This window comes from Bos grunniens, chromosome 9 (genome assembly GCF_055505025.1).
Source record: "Bos grunniens cultivar Pamir isolate PY7600 chromosome 9, Bosgru_T2T1.0, whole genome shotgun sequence".
Lineage (NCBI taxonomy): Eukaryota > Metazoa > Chordata > Mammalia > Artiodactyla > Bovidae > Bos > Bos grunniens.
In genome coordinates, this window is record NC_141173.1 from 29,863,520 (window position 1) to 29,881,343 (window position 17,824).

The 17,824-nt window shown below is 37.8% G+C and overlaps 1 long non-coding RNA gene across 7 annotated transcripts in view; it reads left to right on the top strand.

The window, feature by feature from the left end:
- The first annotated feature begins 12,592 nt into the window (after positions 1-12,592).
- Positions 12,593-17,824, top strand: part of LOC147365738 (uncharacterized) — a 101,236-nt gene continuing 96,004 nt past the window's right edge. For 2 of the 7 annotated variants that reach the window (XR_015132322.1, XR_015132321.1), the window contains exons 1-2: positions 12,593-13,138; positions 14,538-14,644. This is a non-coding gene — a long non-coding RNA (uncharacterized LOC147365738). Of the gene's footprint in view, positions 13,261-14,537; positions 14,645-17,824 lie in introns of all 7 variants that reach the window. The other 5 variants (XR_015132324.1, XR_015132323.1, XR_015132327.1 and 2 more) reach the window with 3 other exon arrangements.

Consider the following 17,824-nt stretch of genomic DNA (forward strand, 5'->3'; position numbering starts at 1 on the left):
GACTGAGAGTATATGTGACTTGCAAAGACTAAAATATTTGCTATCTGAACTTTCACAAAAGAAGTTTTCCAATCCCTGATCTGTATAGTTTTCTTATTTTTTGCTATTCTATTACAGAGAAATAGAAATCCCCTTCAAATTTTTAAAATCTGTGCTAAATATATGTGCCAAATTATCAAATTCCTCTTTAATTTGCTTTCAATTGATTTATAGAATTAAACTGCTTATAATTATAATTTGAACTTATATTTTTGCACAATACACATTTTTTTGTGGTTCTAATTCTTTAAATGTGAATTTATAATTTAAGAGATCACATATTTCCAAATAGTTTTTACATTGCCCTTTCCTTTGTTTGTTGGTAAGCCAGATACAACCATAATTTCATTTTTCAAATTGCTATAAATCCATGATATACTTAAGGGGCTTAACAGGACCTGTAAGGAAAAGACAGGACCATGAGATGACTGTAATGTACAACAAATTGGTGAAACAATACATTAACACTGGATTTGTCCCATGAAGATAATTTTGACTTTTTGATTTCTTCCTTGTCTTCCTTGTTTTTTCTATTCTTATTTGCCATGTTCTATCAGATGGTTGAGACAACCACATCAATTAGACAGGGCCAATTATCTAAGCCTTTTTTCTTCTCTCTTTCTATTTGATGGTGGTGATGCCTCTTTACACACTCTCAGAAGATGTGTAGTTACAGGAGAAAAACTAAATCTGATATTCTGATTTTTCTTCAGGTACTGATTTTTAAGAATTAGTTAAACAAAGAGACTGTCATTTGGATGATAACTGTGGGATTTGATTAGAGCATTTCATACTTGTCTCTATCTTAATGAACACCTAATAACAGTAATTAAAAATAAATTATGCTTTCATAAATATTGCTTAAAATTTCACTTTTATGTAGTCAGATCTTCAATAGAAATGTGTTCTTAACTGATAAAATGTATCTTACAGTGTCCTTTTAATTGTTTCACCTGCATCTTCAAATACACCATAGAAAGAACTTCTTCATGGGGAACTTCAGTTTGTGATATGAATTTGTTCCGTGCTTGGCATGCAGAGAGTGCAAACACCAGGAACATTACTTTCTGACCTCTGCTGCTCTCAGCAAACAGATACCAAAGCACAACAGGAAAATATCTGTTCTTTGTTTCAGGTATTTTATAAAGCAGCTATCAGTCCTGAAAGTCAAATCTGATAATTTTCAATCCCCAATGTAAAGATCAAAGGATAAAGTAAAATTCAAAGTAAGATTAAGGACAAAAGGAACATGAATTCAGTTTTATTGGTCTTATTAGTTGATTTAACGAAAGAATTTCATAACATGCTTTTTGCCAGTTCATTGCTGACTCTGTGGCTTTGATGATTCCTGGCACTCCCATAAGCCTAATTGACTTCATGGTGAGGAAAACCGACTCTTGTTAAAATAAAATGTCAGGATAAACTTGGTAGGTTTTTTGTTAAGACAGAGATTTTAACCTTGGATTAAAAACACAGGAGAGGAAAAATAATCACATATTTCGACATTCAACTTTCAGATGTGAAGACCTCAAAATTATTTTAACATCAACCTATTAACTAATGGCCATGGTCTCAAATATTTGGTCTGAAAATTTTCTAAAGCCTTCAGGCTTAGAAAATTACTAACATTTTCTTCTTATCCTTGGGCTCAGCAGTAAAACTGCACATTTTCAGCTTTCATCAGTTTCAGTTGAGAGTTTTATTCATTTATTTTTTACTTGGATAAAGAAGTATTAGTAGAAAATAGTATTCTAAAGATCATTTCTAAGAAACAATTGGTTGACATATTTAAATTGTGTTTTTCTGAAATTTATACATTGAAGTCCTGACCCCTCATGTGACTTATCTATAGATAGAGTCTTTTGCAGATAATTAAAGTTAAATGAGTTAATAAAAAGGATGGGGCCCTAGTTTGATCAGACTGTGGCCTTATAAGAAGAGGAAGATCTCTGTGTGTGTCTCCTGCATGTGAGAACACAATAAGGCAGCCATCTGAAAACTAGGAAGAGAGCTCTTACCAGAAACTGAATCCTGCTGGACCTTGATCTTGGATTTCCCAGGCTCATGAGCTGTGACAAAGCAAATTTCAGTTGCTTAAGCCACTCAGTCTATGGTTTTTTGTTATGGCAGCCTAAGTTCACTAAGATAATTAATTTGCATTCAGTGGCTGTCTTAATTTTTTCCAGGATATATGAAAATAAATACTTAAAATACTTTAAAAGTCTGCCCCCAAAGCAAAAAAAACCCAGCAAACAAAATAAAAGCCTAGGGATGTTGATAAATTGATTCTGTAGCTAAATCACCTTTCAGAAACTATTCATAGCGCAAAATGCAACTGCCTTGTATAGTTAAGAATGAGCATAGCATGGCTTTCCTCCTTCTAACAGACCAGAACTTCTTAGAAACATATTTTACTATACAAAGGTGAAGGCTCTCTTTCAACTTGTGCACTGCAGATACTTAGTTTAATAAAGATTCAATATTATGTCCAGTAAGTCAAAGATTCGTTTGTTGTTGTTTTTTAGTTGCCAAGATGCTTCTGAATCTTTAACAACCCTATGGGCTATAGCCAAGCAGTCTCCTCTGTATGTTAGGATATAGGCCCTTAACTATCTGAAATTTTCTTTCCTCTTTCTCACTGCCTTTCACTCATGCAATACCTTTCTTTGCTTCAAACAAAGTTTCCAATAGTTTATGTGATCTTTGTTATATTTGTATGATTTGACTTTATGATAATAAGTTCAACTAATATTTTGCTTTCTTTTTTGACTCCAAAAAGCCTTACCAAATTACCTGTGAAATAATAGTTACTCTTTAGCCTCAAATTTGTTCATGTGCAGGGAAGAGAACGTTAGAAGAGATGGAATTTAAGGGCATGAAAAGAAAACAGCATGCTGTTGCTTTAGGCATATCAAACCTTCCTCTAACTCAATCCAAGTTTGTAAGTATATCTGCAAATGGTGAAACAACTTTTAGTTTCTAATTATGAATTATGGAATTAGTGAAGATGGTATATAGTTCATGTCTGAAGTATATGATAGAAACTACCAAGTGAAACTTCTCTGTGTAAATGAACATATGGAAGTTTCAGATTATAGTACAACTTGGGAGAAAAGAAATTTGATACTGTTTAATTACTTTATATCCTGGATGGTGACAGGAAGGATGTCTCCCATGCACATGTTTATCACTCATGATCATGTTCTATGTACCAGAGTGGTGCGATGGTGGGAGTGGAGTGATCTGCCTCTCCTTTTGTTTGTTTGCTCAGTTTAATTTCATTGAACTTTGACTGAACTTAAATGCTTTGACTACCAAGAGGAGCCTGGTGGCGAAAATACCAAATACTCTTAAGAAAACTACAAATACAAATACCTTTTCCTTCAAATACCAACAGGATAGAGGAGTTGTCTTTTGAGAATAGCACTGGCAGAACACAGTCTATCTCCTGTGTTCTGGAGTCCTGGACTCCTACCTAGCTGGGAGACATACTTAAATGCTTATATATCTGTCATGGGTACACTAGGGTTTCCCTGGTGGCTCAGATGGTAAGGAATCTGCCCGCAATGCAGGAGACCTGGGTTCAGTCCCTGTGTTGGGAAGATCTCCTGGAGAAGGGAATGACAACCCACTCCAGTATTCTTGCCTGGAGGATTCCGTGGACAGAGGAGCCTGTTAGGCTGTAATCTGTGGAGTCGCAAACAGATGGATATGACTGAGTGACTAACACAGTGGGTGCACTAGAGTTTTTTATGCCTCTGTTTCATTACATTATTGGATTTTTCCCTTTGCGTTGAGTCCTGGGGTTGAATCATGAACCTGTAATCTGAGAAGGGATGTGAGAGGGAAATTTTGGCAAAGAAGGGTAGGGAACTAAGAGTCCACTGATTTAGTGGACTGAGGGGGAGGAGGGGTATAGGTTTAGCAAGATCAGGTGGCAGAGTTCTTTGCCATGTTCCTCTCCCAATCCCAAGCTTCTCACCCTCAAGATCCATTCTCAGGGTGGGGTAGGAGCTTGTAGGAACATCGAGACAGATATATAAGGTCCTAAGAAGACCAGGCAGAGTGAATTTATTTCTCTAAAAAGACTAGGGAAAGCAGCAGTTCCAAAAGGGAACTCCCAAAAACCAAATCACAGTCACCCACACAAGGAGCAGACCAGAGGAGCCTCACCCCAGAGGAGACCAGGCAGGAGTCCCAGTTCTCTTTCTGCTGCACTGACGCTTACCCTAGACTTTTGTGAGGATGGTACATATATTCTCCCCCAGCCAGATGTCTTCTGGACAGAGAAGGATGAGGTGCCCAAACTCTCAAAGACTTGATCATTCCCTAAAACACTAAGCCATTCAAAGATCCATTTAAATGAAGCCAAATACAGTGCTAACAGCACTAAACTTCAAATAGTCAAAGTACTTGAACTAAAGGAGACTGAGATTTTGTTAATCAACAGTGACAAGGTTCCTTGTTACTGAGAGGGGTCAGAAAGATTATGTTAGCTCTAGAAATTAAGGCAATCCATTTATTTGCCTATCTGAGTACAACGTGAATAAAGTCACAATTCTGATAACGACTGGAAATTAATAACATTGTGAATGTTGTATGATGGGCATAAGCCCCTTTTCTGGGTCATATTTCACTTATCTTTGTTAAACACATGCTTGACCTAAGTTTGTGTATATATTGGTCTTTGAAACTTTCTGAGGTAAACAAATGTTTGGACTGACTCAATACATTTTTTTTTGTATTTTTTTAACCCCCAATTTTAATGTACTTAAACATTTGAGGTGATTTTGAAAAATTTATTTTGTCAGATGTTAAGGAATAATATGGTAGAGAGAACACTGGCCAATGAGACAATGAAGGCATATGTGTTTTACCCTTGACTTTGTCACTTACAGCTGTGAGGACCAAGGCAAGCGCACTACGCTCTCTGATTATCACTGCTTTATCTACACTACAGAAGCAACTGTCTTGCGTAGTCCATTTGTGAGATGATTGTAAGAGTAAGCTGTGTAATGTTTGTGAATGTATTTTGAAAATTGAAATTAACTTTGTCAAGGAAATATAAAAGTATTATTTAATGAAAAACTTTTTGACTCTAATTTAGCTATTTAGTATTTTAAAACTTTTTTTGAAATAATTTCAGATCTATATAAATGTTGCAAACATAGTACAAAGAACTCTTAGAAGCTTCCAATTCAAATCTGCCAATTTTTAATATTTTGCCATATCTGCTTTGTTATCTCTCATGTATATATATATATATATATATATTATCCATGTATATAGTTTTCTGAAAAAATATTCTAAATAAGCTGAAATTACATTTTATTATGCTACTTTGTCTTTTAAAACTTTAAAGTTCATTTCTTTAGACTAGGGATATTTTCTTATATGACCCTAATATAGACAACAAAATCAGAAATTTAACATTAACACATTAATTTAATCTATAGTCCATATTCCAATTTCATAAATTATCCCCAAAACATCTTTGACAGCAGTATTTCCCAGTCTAGAATCCACCTTTTGTCTTTAGCTGTCATGTCTCTTTAGCTTTATTTAGCTAATAAATTGGAGAAGGCAATGGCACCCCACTCCAGTACTCTTGCCTGGAAAATCCCATGGACGGAGGAGCCTGGTGGGCTGCAGTGCATGGGGTCGCTAGAGTCGGACACGACTGAGCGACTTACTTTCACTTTCCACTTTCATGCATTGGAGAAGGAAATGGCAACCCACTCCAGTGTTCTTGCCTGGAGAATCCCAGGGACGGGGAAGCCTGGTGGGCTGCCGTCTATAGGGTCGCACAGAGTCGGACACGACTGAAGCGACTTAGCAGCAGCAGCAACAGCAGCTAATAAATAAATAGGTTCTCAGCCTTTTTTGGGGAGGTTCTTTCATAAGAATATAGGCCAATTATGTTGTGGCATTTTTCTGTTTGGATTTGTCTTATGTGTACTCATTATTAGATTTAGGTTACAGATTTTTGGCTGGAATGTCACAGAAGTGATGACATGTCCTGCTCAGGATACTGTATCCTAAAGCACATGAATGAATGTTTGCTCCTTACAAGAGATGCTAGTTTGAACCACGTGGCCAAAGTGTTTCCATTTTATCCATTGTATAGTTATGATTTTTCATTTTCTAATTAAGTGATTTATGGAGAGATGTTTTGAGACTATGTAAATATCTTCTTCATATAATTCATTTCTCTCCTCCATTGAGTTTAGCATTCATTGCTGATTTTTGCCTGAACAAATATTTACTCTGATGGTTTCAAAATGGTGATTTTTAAATATAATTATTCCTTCTATATTAGTTAACATTTTATATAAGAAAAACTTTTACTCCTCCTTTATCTATTTATCTACCTATAAATTTATTGTCAACATGGATTCATGATTATTTTATTCAATGAGTTAAATTCATTACTGTCTTTATTTGTTGATGCTCAGATACACCTATTTGATATTTTAATAATTTAAGAGATTAAGATTTTTTTTTATCAGCTGTACAGATTTACATTATTTTTCGTTCCATCAGTCTGGAGGCCTCAAAAAGAATATTCCTATCTATACATTTGTGTGATATTAAGTATTTTCTGAAAATTAGTACATAAAAATTCTTTTCTCCATCCATGTTCTAAACCAATTGAAACAGAAACATCATATTTAGAGAGAATGAAACAATAGTTTTCTCCTTTAAAACTGTTGGGGAACTTAATAAATTTGTTAGTTCAGAGGGCTTTCTCAAATTTCATCCCTTATAACAGTTACCTAGTCATCGGTTAGTTGGGCAATGAGAGGCATTCCTCATGAGGGCCTCTTTAAATTTATGGTATAGAAGAGTAGGTGAATGTTTGATTTTAGTTAGCAGGCAGATACCAAAGAGGGAGAAGAATTAAATGGGATTTGAGAATATGCAGTTCTTTCTACCAAATTTACCATGATATCAACTCCCTTCTTGCTGCGGAGAGGAGCATGTAAGGCTGTAGTAAGAGAGGACAAGAGTGTTACTCTATAAGAGATCTCCCTACAAGAAAGCATCTGGATTAGGGAAGAAGTGTTTTCCCGAATGCTTGGATAAATAACTGTACTTCTCTGAGCCTCAATATTTTCATCTGTAAAAAAATTAATTCTGTTAACCTATTTATTATTTGAAATGTACTATTATAAAAGACAAAGTGAAAGTTGCTCAGGCCTGTCCAAAGACCCCATGAACTGTAGCCTGTGAGTCTCCTCTGTCCATGGAATTCTCCAGGCCAGAATACTGGAGTGGGTAGCTGTTCCCTTCTCCAGGGGATCTTCCCAACCCAGGGATTGAACCCATGTCTCCCACACTGCAGGATGATTCTTTACCAACTGAGCCACCAGGGAAGCCCAAGAATTCTGGAGCAGGTAACCTATCCCTTCTCCAGCGATCCTTCCCACCCAGGAATCGAACTGGGGTCTACCTGCATTGAAGGCAGATTTTTTACCAGCTGAACTACTAGGGAAGCCCATAAAAGACAATCCTTTTTGTGGACTTAAAGAAGAAGAGGACTAAGACCTTGTCTTAACTCCAGCATTGAAAGCCTGGCACAAAAGAATGACTCGTTTATGGAGAGTCTTAAAGGCAGAATAAAGGGAGATGGGAGGAAAACCAGGAGCATGCAGTATTGCAAAAGTTAAAGGAAAAGTTTTTCAAAGAGAATGGTGAACTGTTTTGGCCTTTACTGCTGAAGACTTAAATACAATGAAAACGGAAAAGTCGCTTTTGTGTCTAGCAATATGGCGTACACTGATTGCTGTAGTGAACGTCTGATATGAAGAAATATTGGGAAATAGAACTTAGACTATCGAAAAGTAGGAAAGAAGTGAGGAAAGGGAAGTTGTTAACATAAACCCACATTCCTGGGAAATTTTGCTCTGCAGGGAAACAGGATAGTAGCCAAATGGGAATTGTGGGAAGGTTGTAAAGATGAGAGAGATTTGAGACTGTTTATACTGACGGAAAAATGGGGCACAAAAAGTAAAGTATCAGAGAACCAATTCTAGCACACAGGTTAGGTATTGGTCTTTATAAGAGGAGAGGCATCTTCCTTATTTTTATCAGTAGGCCCAGAGAGATGCAGGTTTATAGATTCCCTGTGGGGAGCTGCAGACCCTATCTCATGGTTTGAACTTCCTTTGCTATGTAGGAGGGATGATAATTTGCTGAAAATTAAATGGGAGACTTAGGATAGATTATGGGGGCATTTGGAGATTTAATTAGAATAGAAGAAATTAGAAATGGTTGTGAATAATTAGCTGACTAGAAAAATAACTTGGCAGACCAAGACAGAGGGCCAGTTATGGCTGTTGATTCATGCTTCATGTACAGTTCTGTCTTCCTTACTAGAATGTTAAAGTTTGGGAAGTGAAAAGGTATGGTTTTCTAGACTTGTCTTACTCAGCTACCAAATAAACATTTTATAATTAGCAATATTCTCCTTAGTTAATAAAGTATAACATTTTAGTTATCAAGATCTCTGGTAAACATTTCCAGTCTTAAATTGTAAACTATTGGAACTGTGTCCTGTTTCACATATTGTAGTCAGTTCAGTTCATTTCAGTTCAGTTGCTCAGTTGTGTCCGACTCTTTGCAACCCCATGGACTGCAGCACGCCAGTCTTCCCTGTCCATCACCAACTCCTGGAGCTTGCTCAAACTCATGTCCATTGAGTTGATGATGCCATCCAACCATCTCATCCTCTGTTGTCCCCTTCTCCTCCTGCCTTTGATCTTTACCAGCTCAGGGTCTTTTCTAATAGGCTCTTTGCATCAGGTAGCCAGAGTATTGGAGTTTCAGCTTCAGCATCACTCCTTCCAATGAATAGTCAGGGTTGATTTCCTTTAGGATTGACTGGTTTGATCTCCTTGCAGTCCAAGGGACTCTCAAGTCTTTTCCACGCCACATTTTGTAGTAAAATGATTTAAATAACAATAGTAAACTCTTAAATTTCAATTGATGGGATAGTTTCAAAGTTATCTATAGGAACTTTAAAACTAAATAAGAAACAAAACACCCTGCCAAAATACATTTTAATATTTCTAAGCAAATGAAATGATGCAAATCGTTCACTGTTCTTTAGACTCTACCTTATTTTACATAAATGTTTCAGTTCCTTATATAATTTGCTTAAATTATTGAAGTTTGAACCTTGATTCTTGAACTTTTCTTTGTAAAATGACAAAGCAGTATAATTTTCCATACCTAGACTGGGAGTTAGGTCAATTAGTGGGATAATTTTTGATATTACTGGATGTTTATATATGTTGGTTAAACACTAATGATTTCAATTTTTCCTATAATAACAAAGAATACTTAAGGATAATTAAGATAGGAACTATTTTCAGGATTCTGTCTTTTTTCAGTTATTTCAGATGGATCTTTCTATGTTTTAGTGTCCAAGAAATAGAAATGTTTTTTTCTTTTTTTTTTAGCTTGTAACAGATTTTAAAACACAATTGTAAATGGTAAATGTCTTTTTAGTGGATTTTGGTTTGGCCTGCTAATCCCTTTCTGCTCTACTTCAGTTTTACATTAAAGAAATTCATATCCTCTGGCTTATGTAACCAATTCATTATAAAATCATTAGCTTTCCATCCTTCCCCCTCCCCTTCTGTCCCCACCTCTCTCTCTCACCAGTTTCTAGTATCCTTAAATCATACCCTTAGACTCCTGATACATCAGTGGTTGGCAAGATTTTTATTCACAGTAAGTTAGAATATCCTAATGATTACATTGTTCATACTCAGGTTTGATTTTACATTTTAATATTTTTGCTACTTGATAGAGATCAGCTCAACAGCTGTATCTTAATTTTATTCATCTTTTGAACTTTTCTTTTTGTCTCCTTTGACTTGATTTCTGATAACCATCTGAGAGAATCTGACAATGGTGGCTCTTTTAGAGACGTGCCTGGATTCTAGCTTGGCTGATTGTATTTGAAGTTTCCAAGTGGTTTCTAAAGAATTTGAGGTTCCCTCAAAGCCCAAATATGGCTTGCATGTATTTCTGTTTCTATAAAGACACGTACTGTGAGAGAAATTGGATCTCTTGGAATGTTTACCCTCAAATAATTTAATAAGAACATATTTTGGGTTTTTTTAATTATTTACATTTTCAAAATCTTTCATGTGCTTTAGCTCACAGAATATACAAACTTGTCAAAGTATGCTGTTTGCAGTGGAGCAGAAGATGAATGCTTTTGGGATCAGAGAGCTAATTCTCTTTCTCTTATTCAGTAGTTTTAAACTTTTTTAGAGTAGTTAGCTATTGAGGTTGTTTGTAATGAATCAGTTTCAATAACGCACAGAAAATAAGTGTGTGTGTGAGAGCACTCTAACAGATACCTATTAGATTTCAAACAGTTTTCCTATCCAGGGTCGTATTTTTCAACACCTGCCCAAATACTGGAGGTCCATCTTATTCTTATTCTGTGGTCTTACATTCCTTTGAAAACTGGAGAGTTTAATTCTTTCATCTCTCACTTGCAAATAAAAAAAAATTAAAATTCATCACTCTACAGATTCTCTACTTGAAATGAGCTTATTTTTATTCATGTTTGTTTAAATCCTGCATCCTTTCTAATATGGCTTGAGGATCCAAGAGTTTAGAAAATAGAATTCAGAAAACTAGATGCAGAATATAATTTATTACACTAAATAGAGCCCTTACAGCAATAAAATATTTATTTGATTTTTTTTCTCTTTTTAATCTGATCTGGAAGGGGGCAATAAAAATTCAACAGGCCTGAAGTCATTCAGTGATATTTATATTCTTGTGGAGAAATATAACACTAACTACAGAATCTAGGACAAACAAGGATTGAAAGACACTTCCCATCATCATATAGACTGAGGGTTCAGATATATTCATCTCTTAGGAGAAAAATATGTTCAATAAAATAGATTTACTTTATGAATATGGCATCCCTACTTAAATCTTACTAACTGAACTTAATTTACTCTTTTGTTATGCTATATTTTATTATTCTCTGTTTCAGAACTTTTAGTGTCCCTAACTGTTTGGTTAGGTCTCTGAAGGCAGGAAACCTTCTGTATGCATCTTTGTATTTCCTAAAGCATTTTGGAGAAACTAGATAAAAGTTAACATTCAAAACTTGACTGATTTAATGAGAAAATAAAATTGAGAATGAATGACTTTCTATAGTTTTTTTATGTTGCTGTTCAGTTGCTAAGTCGTGTCTGACTCTTTTTGACCCCGTAGATTGTAGCACACCAGACTTCCCTGTCCTTCACTATCTTCTGGAGTTTGTTTTTCTGTACTAACGGCAAAATTTTGCCTGTGATGTTGTGTGTACTCAGCAGAGCTTAAAACCCTGTTTTGACCTGTATGAAAGGCCAAGAGCTCATCTCTTCTCATGGTTACATCAAGTTTACAACTGTTTACAGAACAATCATGGATGAAAAATTAGGATATAAAGAAGGAACCACAGGGAGATGGGTAGGAGGGACAGAACAGTTAAGTTCCATAACCCCAGGTGCTGCTGCTAAGTCACTTTAGTCGTGTCCGACTCTGTGCGACCCCATAGATGTCAGCCCGCCAGGCTCCCCTGGCCGTGACCCACAAATGGGAGATAATTACAATTACAGAAATTCTCCCAAAGGCATGAGGGCTCTGACTCTCACATTGGGTGCCCAGCCTGGGGTTCCTGCACCAAGATGTTCAGCCCCCAGAACATGACCATGAAGGCCAGCAGCACTTACTATCTGGAGTCCCAGATCAGATCAGATCAGTCGCTCAGTCGTGTCTGACTCTTTGCGACCCCATGAATCGCAGCATGCCAGGCCTCCCTGTCCATCACCAACTCCCGGAGTTCACTGAGACTCACGTCCATCGAGTTAGTGATGCCATCCAGCCATCTCATCCTCTGTCATCCCCTTCTCCTCCTGCCCCCAATCCCTCCCAGCATCAGAGTCTTTTCCAATGAGTCAACACTTCGCATGAGGTGGCCAAAGTACTGGAGTTTCAGCTTTAGCATCATTCCTTCCAAAGAAATCCCAGGGCTGATCTCCTTCAGAATGGACGAAGGCTGGGGGAAATAGAGTCCATTCTGAAAGGGCACACACAAAACCTTACCTGATGTGAGACCTAGGTCAGAAACAGTAATTTGAAAGGAGACTGCAGATCAGGAGGGTCTCTTACCTCTGAGCACAAAGACACAGCCTCATCCCAGTGCACGGCCTGGAGGCTCCAGGACTGGGACGCCTGTCAGGCATCTACTGGGTGGGGACACTGCCCCCATCAACCAGCAGGTGGGCTGCTTTAAGACTTCTGAACCCATAGGCGCCCCCGATAGGAACCTGTCTAGCAGAGGGCCCAGGATCCCCGACCTTATATCCCAGTCAGTGCACAGGCACAGGACCCAGGACCCCAAGGACTCTGCAGCCAGAGACCCCAGGACCCAGCCCTTGTGGGCTGCAGAGCTGCCATGGTCCTGGGGCTGTGGGCTACCTACTGGTGAGTGGGGTCAGGACTGGGTGATCCTCGGGCTGATTACATACACTGGTGAGTGAGGCAGACGCCTGAAGAGAGTATCAGGTGGGGAGAGCCAGGGCCAGGGGTCACTGAAGTGGTGCTGGCCCTTTGGTGGGCAAAGCAAGGTCCCAAAGTTCTCCCACAGCAGTTCTTTGGGTTTCTGGAATTGGGGTCGTCCTGCGAGTGGGGGATGGCCAGGTCCTTACAACTACTTGATGGGTCCTGGAGTCCTGAGTTTAGTGCCGCTGCATTGGTGGGAAGAGCTGGATCCCAGGCTCTCTCCTGTGCAGGCCGTGTTCCCAGGTGGCCGGTTGCTCAGGGGTCCTCATGCAGGTGGCCTGTCGGGTCAGCGATACCTCCAGAGGATCCCAGTTCCGGTGCCGGCAGGGTGGTAGGCGGGGCCAGGTTCCCGGCCTAATACGCTTCAAGGGAGGGAGGCTCCAAAATGGCCGCTGGCCCTCACCTCACGTTTGTGGTATCAGGAGATCTCCAAAACGGTTATTGCCTGTGCTGCGTCCCCAGGGTGAGCTCCAGTTGCCTCCGGCATCTCCAGGAGACTTTCTTAGACCGAAAGGTGGGTCTGACCCAGAGAACTTTCATGTTACTGCTTCCGACCTGGGTCCAGAGCATTTTCCGTCCTGGGTCTCACGATTTTGGGTGCACCCTGTGACCTACAACCTTCTGGCTCTCCCAAAAGTAAGCACCTTCAAAATCAAGCTTTCTGGGGGCTGGCCTTCCTGGTGCAGGTTGGGGGTGGGGAGCTCAGTGTGGGGCATTGACCCCTCACTTCTCTAGGAGAACCTCCTTAATTGTAATTATCTTCCAGTTATGGGTCACTATCCCTTGGTATGGTTCTTGACTATACCACATCTCTGCCCCTCCTATCTGCCTACTTGTGGTTTCTTCTGTTTTCACTTGTAGAAGATATTTTCCTGCTAGTGTTCAGGCTTTCCTTATCAATGTAAGTAGCTATAATTTTGCTATCCTTTTTCATGGTCATCCTTTTCTACCATCTTGGCTACCAACCTGTCTTGGACTAGCATTCTTTTACCTTGTCAGTTCTTTGATGCTTTTAAGTAGGTTTACATGAGTTCGATCCCTGGGTTGGGAAAATTCCCAGGAGGAGCACACAGCAACCCACTCCAGTATTCTTGCCTGAAGAATCCCATGGGCAGAGGACCCTGGCGGGCTGGAGTCTGTGGGGTCGCACAGAGTGGGACATGTCTGAAGCAATTTAGCAACACACACAAATATTTTACCCAGAATTTTTGCTGATTGATTTATTTGGAAGAATTTTTCTGAATAACCTTGCCTCTATTTACCAGAGATAGAAGGGTGATAGAGGCCAGCAAGATGCTCATTGTGTTAGTTTGTTAGGGCTACAGTAACAACCACAAACTGGGTGATTCAGAGCAATAGAAATGTATTGTTTCATAGTTTTGGAGGCAGAAAGCCTAAAATCAAGTTTCAGCAGGGCTATTCTCCCTTTTAAGGTACTAGAGAATGATCTCTTCCAGATCTCTCCTGGCTTCTAGTTGCCTCTGGCATTTCTTGGCTTGTGGCTAGCTATTTTTTCCCTCTCTCTCTTCCTATGATGTTCTCCAGTGTCCGTGTCTGTCTCTGTGTTCAAATTTGGCCTTATCTGTAAGGACACCAGTCAGATTGGATTAGGGTTCATGCTAATGACCTCATTTGGACTTGATCACCTCTGTAAATGCCTTATTTCCAAATACAATATTCTAAGGTACTAGAGGTTATATATGTCAGGGCACTAACATAAAGCTTTCTGGGGGACAGGATTCAAATCTTAATGCTCACCAACTCCATTTCCTTTTCATGGGCACCCAAAGGCAAGATTTCCTGATCCCTATTGCAGTTAGGTCAGGCCACCTTCTTGGTTCTGGCTCTATGAATGTGGTGGGAGTGATGTGTACTGAGCCTAATCGTAGACCATCTTGGATGTTTTTCTTCAGCTTTGCTCTTCGCTCACTGGCTGCCTGAATGTAGAGGGCACTGAGGAGGCGCTGGAAGATCTCAACAATACAAGATGGAGAAGCCAGATACCAAATCACCAGGGAAGGTGAGTTGCAGTTGGCAAAACCCATTTGGACTGTGATATGAGTGAAAAACATATGCTTGTTGAATGAAGCAATAATCAGTGGTAAGTCTTACTCTTGATTCATAGCCGTTTCTACTCTGCCTCTTACTTCTGAGTTGTTTCTCGATGATCTCAAGGTCAAAATATCTCATTTGAAAAGCCTTTCTCTTTGACCAACATCTTGCTTTGTTGAGTTATAACACAGCAGGTTTTTATAGCAAATAAAACACTTTAGTGAAAAAAATTCACCTCTTTTTTTCCAGGAGTTGATATTATCAAAATAGTTTCACAATAAACATAGTTCCATTTACTTTATACAAATCATAAAAGCAATTTTGTAGTGCAATAATGCTCATGCTTATTCATCAATTAATGCTCCCAGATATAAATTGGATATTGTCTTACAGGATCAGTTTTTTAATATAATTAAATTTTAAAAGTATGTTGCTGTATAATATTATATAAGTTATAGGTATACACTATAGCAAGTCACAATTTTTAAAGGTTATACTCCATTTATAGTTATTATAAAATATTGACTATATTCCCTGTGTTGTATAGTATCCTTGTAGCTTACTTTATACCTAATAGTTTGTATAACTTAATCCCTTACCCCTATATTGCCCCTTTCCTCTTCCCTCTCCCCACTGGTAACCACGAGTTCTTCTCTATATCTGTGAGTCTGCTTCTTTTTTTAAAATTATATTCACTAGTTGTATTTGAATCTATAAGTGAGTCTGCTTCTCTTTCGTGACATTCGCTAGTTTGTTGTATTTGTATCTATATGTAGATTCCACGTATAAGTGATATCATACAGTATGACAGGGTCAATTTCAAAGATAGTGTACCTTATAGAATTTATTACTGGCACTTAACCTTGGAAATAGAACTATAATTTTCTAAGTTTTAGATAAAATAAAGGGTTTACACACAGACACACACACACACATACACCTCTATGTATTACTGGATTTTGTCCTGATACAAAATATCTCAACTTTAAGATTTGCATGTATACAATGTACTGAGTCAATTCTAGAGCACAGAAGTGTGTTCGTTGAGTCTGGTGCCAAATAGTGGAAGATGAATGAAAAATAAGAACAAATAAAATTGAAAAGTATCAGAAAATGATAGCTAATAAAATAATTGAGAATCTGTTTTTTTAAGAAATTTCTAAGTAGGTCACATTTCCTTCCATGTCACACAGCACCAGAAACAGCTACCATTTTAAAACCTGTGATTTTACTTTTAAAGATTATTTTGCTTCATCTTTTCTATTGTAAAGGAGGAAATAATTTCAACTTGGTGTGGTAATGAATTACTATTGCTTTTTGAATAGCTGAAGTCATCTCACTACTCACATATGTAAAATATTACCAGGTTAAGTAGCTACCCTGTTGTGGCGGATATATATTTTTATTTCAAGACATAAAGTCCTATTACACTGTAATAGAAAAAAGTTCAACAAGTAAAATTCTCACTGTGAGAAAAAATTTACATGGGTGTTTTAAGGATTGAATATAGCATTAAAGATTGGAGGAGAATTAATCTTCCAAGAAGAGTAGTAGAAACATATTTCTTTGTAATATTTAAAAACCAGTCAAGGCAGAACATTACCAAATGGGTGTTAGAAGATAATCTGGTACACTCAGGGATATGGAATGTAAAGCCTGAGATACCTATTTCAGCCTTCACCAAGTTTTACTGCATATCATGCTTGTGGAGGAAAGGAGATGAGGAAAAACTACAGCTCTTAAAATATTTTTCAATATAAAAGTTTGCCTCTTACAGTGCAGCTAGGGTATAGAACTACTGTCTCATTGTTCAGGAGTTCATTTCTGATAGTCATTAATGATATTTCCTTATATGACACACCATTTACTGGAACAGATAGGTCATTTTAGACAATAGTTTAAAAAGATACATTCAGTGAAAAATCCTACTAGTGGTTTGTTCTACTTTAAACCCTCAATGAATTGCTATGCTTCAGTACTTAGGGTTTTTTTGAGTCAAATTAAGGCAGGTTGTTCTCCATAAGCTGATCAGGAGGTCAATCAAGCAGTAATATCAAGATCTTCTGTTGTTTCAGAGACCTTGAGTGGTCAGGACAGAATTTTTAATTGAGTGACTGTTTAGGTCTTGGCAGTTGCAGTTGACAGGAATAAATTTTGCATGTTAATTGTTGGTAAATTGAGATAGGTATTAGAACAGTAATCTCAAATAGGTTGCTTAGAGGCAACAACTTGAATTATGGGGTTAAAATGACTATCTGAAATGTGATACTGGAAGGCACAACCTGTGTTGTCAGCCAAGTTCTAGCAGAAGAAAGTTATTGTTTGTGGTCCACACTGTTCAAGTCTTTTGATGATGGCTGACCCAGCCAAATAAGGTGACTATATTGCCCTCACTTTGGACTTAGATACTGAGTGAAATAAAATAATAATGTAAAACTAAGAATATTTGACAGTTTCAAAAACAGATGCAAATACGAGATACTCCATAAATAATTATTAAAAATTAAAACAACCAATTGTTGGACATCTGACTTTTTTTACATTAAAATTTAATGAAAATAGCCAATAACTGAAATGTATGTATATTTCCTAGGCTTTTTCTATACCAATAACTTAAATTATAAGATAGGTAGCCAGAAAACAATATTCAGTGGCACATGAAATGTTTTAGTCACAATATTCCACAACCATACATATATGTGTTAAGATCATAAAATAAGATGTTTGGCTCTAGAATAAAGCTGAGAAGATAATTGAAGCTATGTGCTTGTGTGTGTGTGTGTGTGTGTGTGTGTGTGTGTGTGTATTAGTTGTTTAGTTGCATCTGACTCTGCGATCCCATGGACTGTAGCCCTCCAGGCTCCTCTGTCCATGGGTTTTTCCAGGCAAGAATACTGGAGTGGGTTGCCATTCCCTTCTCCAAATTGAGGCCACAGAGTAAAGTTTAAAAAAAAATCTCTGAACAAAACAGGCAGTTGGTTATTTGGTAAAAACCAACTTTTTCACAGACTAGCTTTGTGAACTTGAACCACTTGTGTCTGTGCTTCACTTTTCCTATTCTTTAATAAGAGGAGTAGACTAGATCAGGGAGCCTCAGTGTTTTTGTGGAATAGAGTATTATTTAATTTTACTGGAGCTTGAGATGGTG